The sequence below is a fragment of the Pipistrellus kuhlii genome, unplaced genomic scaffold (genome assembly GCF_014108245.1).
Source record: "Pipistrellus kuhlii isolate mPipKuh1 unplaced genomic scaffold, mPipKuh1.p scaffold_m20_p_2, whole genome shotgun sequence".
Classification (NCBI taxonomy): Eukaryota; Metazoa; Chordata; class Mammalia; order Chiroptera; family Vespertilionidae; genus Pipistrellus; species Pipistrellus kuhlii.
This window is the reverse complement of record NW_023425515.1, coordinates 180,137,954-180,145,340: the sequence shown is the minus strand read 5'-3', so window position 1 is coordinate 180,145,340 and position 7,387 is coordinate 180,137,954. Positions and strand designations below refer to the sequence as shown.

Here is a 7,387-nt window from a genome sequence, read left to right as displayed (position 1 = left end):
TGTCATGTTGCTCTGGTAGTAACAGCCTCATACATCTCATGTTTACCATGTCTTTTTTTTTAAATTTAAATTCTTGCCGAAACCAGTTTGGCTCAGTGGATAGAGCGTCGGCCTGCGGACTGAAAGGTCCAGGTTCGATCTGGTCAAGGGCATGTACCTTGGTTGCAGGCACATCCCCAGTAGGGGGTGTGCAAGAGGCAGCTGATAGATGTTTCTCTCGGATCGATGTTTCTAACTCTCTATCCCTCTCTCTTCCTCTCTGTAAAAAAATCAATAAAATATATATTTTTTAATTTAAATTCTTTATTGTTTAAAATATTACATAAGTCTCCTTTTTCCTCTATTGACCTCTCCCCGGCCACTTCCACCTTCCAGTACATGCCCTCACCCCACTACTGTCTGTATCTATTGGTTATGCTCATATTCTCTCTCTCTCTCTTCCTCTCTCTCTCTCTTTCTCTCTCTCTCTCTCTCTCTCTTGATTTCAGAGAAGAAGGGAGAGGGAGAGAGAGAAATATCAATGATGAGAGAGAATCATGGATCGGCTGCCGCCTGCATGCCCTACATGGGAGCGAGATCAAGGCCGATACATGGGCATGTGCTCCGACCTGGGATCAAACTGTGACATCCTGGTTCAAGGTAACTGCTCAATCACTGAGCTATGCTAGCCAGACATGCTTACTAGGTACCATGTCTCTTGATTGAATTATTTTCTCTTATGCTCGATTTAATCTCGTGTTGTTTTGTATAGTAATATGCTCTACAGGCTTTCAGCCTGGGAGCAATAGGCTATACCAGTCAGCCTAGGTGTGTAGGCTATTTATATCAACTAGGTTTGTGATGTTTGAACAACGGCAAAATCAGTTATTGACACATTTCTCAATACATAGTCCTATCATTAAGTATTGCATGACTGTATGTTCAGTCCTTTCTGAGGATGGGTGCTGCTTGGTTCTCACTGAGGGACAGGTAGTGCTCAAAAACTTGCACTCTGGAGTCAGGCAGATCTGGGTTTGAATCTCTGCTTGGTTCCTTATCAGCTATGTGACCCTAAGCAAGTTGCTTTTAACCTCTTTATGCCTCAGCTTCATTGTCTGCAAAACACGGGTAGAAAAAAAACCAAAAAACACAAACACTTATAGTACTAGTAACTATCGATATTTAAAGGAATGTACTCAACACAGTGCTGACATAGCAAATGCTCAATAAAAGCAAAGTGTTGTTATTATCCCACAAAATGGCACCCCTTGGTGAGTGAGTGACAAGCTTCCATTCTCAGATGACACTGCCTTTTCTGACTTGAGGCTCCTCATGGGTGGGGCCTGGTCTCTGCCTTCAGAAGTTAAGCAGAATGCTGTCCTTGTCACCTTGGGAACTTCCTTAGGAGAGAAAAAGGCTCAAACTGTGTCTCTTCACCAAAGGTGGGAACAGCAGTGCCTTCACCTGTTTCAAATGTATCTTATCTCTCGCATCAGCCCGAGGGTTCCCCAAACGTGTGGCTGGCTCCCCTCCAGGCCACTCCTAGAACGGAATCGCTTTTATTCTCTTCCTTCAGACCCTGGAGACAGAGTGAGGAATGTCAACCTCCCAGAGCTGGAAGGAATATGCAGAGCCTGGCTCTGGGGAACCCTGAGGCCCTAGCCTGGGGGTCCCGCAATTCTGGGGCTCTGAGGAAGTCAGGAGGAGGCTCTTAGACTGTGTCGGGCTCTGGGGAGCAAAGGGTTAGTGCGAGGTTTCTCCCCGAAGCGACCGGAGGGAGCGTTTTACGTGGATGTAGGGTGGGAGGTGCGTCTGCGTAACTAATGGCAACTGGGTGGGGTGGGCCGGCCCACCCAGCAACAGCTCTACGACGGAGGGAAAACTACAACTCCCAGGATGCCCCGGGGCTCAGTCCGGCTTTCCCGCCCGCCCACTGGCTGCTGGTCCGGCGAGCGGCGAAGCGGATTGGTCGCGGCCATGCGGGGCTCCCCGACTAGCAGGTTAGTGTGCGCCGCCAGCAGCAGCCGTTGACCGGGCGCGAGTGTGGGGGGAGCCCGGCTCGCCATTCTGGGAACGGCCGGGCGCTCCCTCCGTAGCGTAGCGGCCGGCTGCGAGGCGCCGGGCGGGGGCGGAGACTGCGTGGCGCAGGCGCGGTGCGGGGCTTCTCCCGGGTCCCCAGACAGCTGGAGGAGATAAACAGAGCAGGCGGAGGGAGGGGAGTGCGTGTGCGAGCGCGCGAGGGAGTGTGAGTGTGTGTGAGCGCGGGTGTGAGACGGTGCGCAGGGGCGGGCGGAGGCGCTGTCCGGCCCCGGCCAGGCGCCGGGCGGAGAGCATGGGAAGGGGCTAGAGCTGCCTGGGCCGCCCAGCCCTCTCCCCGGGATCCGCGCCCCCCCTCCCGGGAGAGGGGCCGGGCCCCCCGACCGACATGGGCTCCTGAAGTTGCTCCTCCGCCGCCGCCGCCGGACCTGGGAAGAGGCCTGACAGGTACGGGGAGCTGCGGCTCCCTGCCCTCCGCGGGCGGGCGCAGCGGCGAGGACCGGCCCCGCAGCCCGCACACGGGCCGCCCGCTCTGGGCCGGCCCCGGCGCTGCCGGCCCGGGGGCCTGAGCTCCCCACCCCGGGGCTCCGCGGGGTCCCGGGAAGGGATCAGGCCTCGCCGGGGCGGAGGGCAGGGTGGGCCGGGGCGGGGTGGGCACGGAGGGCTGGCCGGGACGTCGGGGGGAGCCTCTGGGAGTCCGGAGAGGCTCCGCCGCGGGAGCGGTGGAAGGCGTCCCGTCACGGGACTTTGTGCGGAGTTTTTGTTTGACAACTGATCTGGCGCCGATTCTCAGGGAGGACGGGGCAGGTGGAAGTGCGGAGAGGGCAACGTTTACCTGCCTGATCGGTCCTCTTAGTTTCTTTCCTCTCCTTTTCTTTCTGTTCTCTCTCTCTCTCCTCTTTTCTCCCCCCACCCCCCTTCTCTTTCTCTTTGGTCGTGTGTTCGTGTCCAGGCTTCTGGCAGCCGCAGATGCCTTCAGATGCCCATCCTGGCACCAAACTGAACTCTGCCAAGGTTTTCCCACAGGGCGACTCTCTGGCCGGTACAAAGGGCCTTTCCTTGGGGCCGGGCGGGCTGTTCCGCGGTCACTTAAGAGAGTGAGTAGGAAGCGTGGGGTGGAAGAGAGGCCGTGAATCCGCAGGGTCCAGCTCCCGTGGGACGCCCCTTGGCCAGCCAGGCTGCACTTGCTTAGCGCCCTCCTCTCCCCTGCGGGGGTACCGAGGGTCTCTACAAACGAGGTGTGGGGACTTAGGGTTCATGTCTGGCAGCCTCATTGGACTGTTTCACCCCAAGCCCTTTTCTTCTGCGACTTTCTTTGGCTTCCTGAGAGAGAGGTGGAGCAACTTGAAAGTTTTCCAGTGAGTGTGGAAGCCTGGCAGGTTGGCCGTAGTTTCCTCATTCTTCCCAGGGATGGAGTAGGTGATGGGGTAGGTGATCAGGGTGAAGTGACAGTGAAGAGTTTCCTTGTAACAAAGCCTGAAACAGATTTGAGAAGGAAACTATTCCGAGGGCATGTCTTGGCTTAGAGACATTGTGAAATCCCCACGTAGGGCGCAGGCATTCCCCGTGGTTTCTGTACCTTCTAGTCCTGTGCGGTCAGTCTCTGTTCATTAGGTGAAGGAACTACTTAAGACTATTTCTGGTTTGCGTTCTGGCTTATTCTTCTTTGTAATTTTTATGTATGTATTTATTTTACTCACCTAAGGATATGTTTTTTTTTTTCTTGATTCTAGAGGGAGAGTGAGGGAGGGAGGGAGGGAGAGAGAGGAGAGAAACATTGAATTGCCTCCTGTCCGTCTTCACTCTGACCCAGGATGGAACCTGCAACTAGGAATCAAACCTGCGATTCTCCAGTGCACAGATCTAAACTCTAACCCAGTGGTCGGCAAACTCAGTCAACAGAGCCAAATGTCAACAGGACAAAGATTGAAATTTCTTTTGAGAGCCAAATTTTTTAAACTTCTATGGCCACTTCTTCAAAATAGACTCGCCCAGGTCATGGTATTTTGTGAAAGAGTCACACTCAAGGGGCCAAAGAGCTGCATGTGGCTCACGAGCCGCAGTTTGCCCATCACGGCTCTAACTAACTGAGCCACACCAGCTGGGGCTGTAGTTTCCATATTTTTGAAGGGACGGAATTGAATTTTGGCTGTTGTTAGATCCTCTATGACAGACTAAGCGGTAACTGTTAGGGTTCCTTTGGCTGAGCCTGAGACTAACAATGGATTTCTTCATTAGAGATGATGGTATTTCGTTCACAGGTGGGAATTACCTTTTCTGCCGTAGTTTGTGATCATGCTGCTTTAATAAATCTGGGGTCCTGCTATCCTTCCTTCCTTTTTTTTTTTTTTTTTTTTTTTATTTTATTGCTTTTTACAGAGAGGACGAGAGAGGCATAGAGAGTTAGAAAAATTGATGACAGAATCATGGATCAGCTGCCTCTTGCACACCCCCTACCGGGGATATGCCGGCAACCAAGGTACATGCCCTTGGCAGGAATCGAATCTGGGACCCTTCAGTCTGCAGGCCGTTGCTGTATCCACTGAGCCAAACTGGTTTCAGCTATCCTTCCTTCTTTTGACCTCTTTGGGGGCACGTATGTTCATGTCACATCTCCATTTCTAGTAGCAGCGCTTTGGGTCAACACTGCAGAATAATTGAACAACAATTCCTATTTCTGCCTGGGACTCCTTCCCTTGGGATTACTGACAGAAAGAAAACGTGTGTAGATTGTGGTGATGGGATTAACATTTATGATTTGCCAGTTTGGAGTTTTAGAGTTGTCACACAGCTGACAATTTTTCTAGCCGCTAGAATCTAGCGGGAAGAAAATCGGTATTGACTCCTAGGATATCCTGTGTAGCGTATTTTCACACCCCTGAACGTCAGGATCTTAAAGGATATAACTGAAGCTCCCCATTAAACACCTGTGGATCTGGAGGGGCCAACTACTGGGAAGATGCAGAACTGTGACTTTAATTATTTTTATTTCCTTTGCTCCTTTCTGAATTAGGAAAGGTGGCCCACATGTGGAAGAAATAGACAGCATGTAATATGGTGATATTACCTTTTCTTTTGGTTTAATGATACATCCCCTTTTGATCTTTTTTCATCCTCACCTTTCCAGAATCTTCATTGCATCTTTGGGCCGCCATTGCAGATGGCCCACATAACTCCGAGGCTGTGCTTCTTCTCAGACAGCTCCTCAAAAACCAGTGCCTTGGTGTTACGTTTAATTCTGACTAATTTACTTAGAGAAATTTATACTAATGGACATGCATCCTAAAAAGTGACTGCTATTTGTTTGGGTCTGTCCTAAGTAGTGTTCTTACTTTAATTAAGTTAACCCTCCTGACTGCCCTGTGAGGTGAAACTCATTTTGTGTATTATAAATACGAAGATACAGGTTCACCCCTAGCCAGTTCTGCTCAGTGGATAGAGCACCGGCTTGTGGCCTAAAGGGACCCGGGTTTGGTTCCAGTCAAGGGATCGTACCTTGGTTGCCAGTTCCTCCCTGGCCCGGGGCCTGGTCAGGGCTCCTGCGGGAGGCATTGCTATTCTCTCTCTTCCACTCCCTCTAAAAATCAATGGAAAAAGATCTTCGGGTGAATACTAACAAAAAACAAAACAAAAAAAGATACAGCTTCAGAGATGTTAAATAACTTGCTTAAGGACACACAGCTAGTAAAGGAAAGGCTCCGAATTCAAACCCAGATCTGTCACTTCTAGGGCTGTGACACACGAGGAAGAGCTGGAAGGAGTCTGGGAAACATGACACCTGCCTTCAGATACTTAAAGATCTGTCACGTGGGAAGGGAACTGGACTTTCTCTGTGTGATTCTGGAAGGCAAAACTAGGATCAAAGGATGGGAATTCCAAGAAGGGTAGATAGCTTGATACCCTGTTTCCCCAAAAATAAGACAGTGTCTTATATTAATTTTTTCTCCCAAAGTTGCGCTAGGTCTTATTTTCAGGGGATGTCTTATTTTCGGGGAAACATGGTAGGAGAGAATTTGGCTTTCCAAAAACAAAATGGGCTGCCTTATGAGGGAGGGAGTTACCCACTATTAGAGGTATTTAAGGATCAGCTTTGCCACTTCTTATCACGGATATAGTAGAGAAGTTCATATTTATGTAGGTAATTGGATTAAGTGATCTTTTTGTACTCTCAATTCTATTATGTGAAAATCATGTCAAAGTCCCATCCTTTTGATCTGTAAAAAATGAATACTTTGTGCCAGTCACTAGCTAGACACTTTTCCTATAATATCTCATTTAATCCTCAGAAATCGCCTAGGAGATAGGTATTATTGTTATCCCCACTTTACAAATGAGGAAACTGAGATTCCAGAAAGTTAAAAAAAAAAAAAAAAATATATATATATATATATATATATATATATATATATATATATATATTTTTTTTTTTTTAACATATATACTGGAGATTACATAGCAAGTAGTAGTAGGCTGATTTTTGGGGTTGTTTTAAACAGGGCTGATATTTGAGCCTGTCTGCACTTTCTTAGATATGTGACCTGGGGTAAATCATATGTCCTCTCTGAGCTAGATTTCTTTGTGAAATGAGACCTGTGACAGCACCCACTTTGCAATGGATTTATGAGGACAGAATGATGTAATATGGGCTTTTCACTAGACCTCACTGGTTGCCCTCGAGAGTCTAGTCTTGGGAGTAAAGGGATACCTTGGTTTCTTCAGGGTGAATTCAGACCTGACTGACACCCTGAGGACTCTGGGGTTCGTTCTTTGTGTTATTAGCAATAGCTGCCAACTCCTCGAAGGGCTTTGTGGCATTGTGACTAATACCTTAAAAACTTGAGGTCTAAATAAGAGGATTCAGCCCTAGCCTGTTTGGCTCAGTGGACAGAGTATTGGCCTGTGGACTGAAGGGTCCCGGGTTCGATTCTGGTCAAGGGCACATGCCTGGGTTGCATGCTTGGTCCCCAGTAGGGTTCCTGCAGGAGGCAGTCATTCAGTGAGTCTCGTCATTGATGTTTCTATCTCTCTCTCCCTCTCCTTCTCCCTTCCTCTCTGAAATCAATAAAAAAATATATTTTAAAAAAAGAGGAGAATTCAGTCAGCAGGTTGGAAAATAGGAGTTAGTGCCAAATGCCTTGTAGAAAGAAAATTCTCACCCTACTCAGAATTAGGGATCACTGTTTGCCTTTTTATATTTAAAGTCTTACTTTAGGATGAACAAGGTCATAGTTGTTAGAGCTGTGATAGAGCTAGATGCCAAGAATAATAACCTTTAATCTCCCTGGAGCCATCTGGGAAGGCATTAAACCCAGTCCTTGGAGTTCAGGACACAGAACAGGATCAGACCTATCTAGAGGCTCTTTGGAGGCAG

General features: G+C 48.9%; 1 protein-coding gene across 3 annotated transcripts in view; it reads left to right on the top strand.

Moving 5' to 3' along the window:
• The first annotated feature begins 2,038 nt into the window (after positions 1-2,038).
• Positions 2,039-7,387, top strand: part of WDTC1 (WD and tetratricopeptide repeats 1) — a 48,975-nt gene continuing 43,626 nt past the window's right edge. For 2 of the 3 annotated variants that reach the window (XM_036448328.2, XM_036448329.2), the window contains exon 1: positions 2,039-2,463. The gene's annotated coding sequence lies outside the window, so the exon portion shown is untranslated. The remainder of the gene's footprint in view (positions 2,464-7,387) is intronic. The other variant, XM_036448327.2, reaches the window with a different exon arrangement.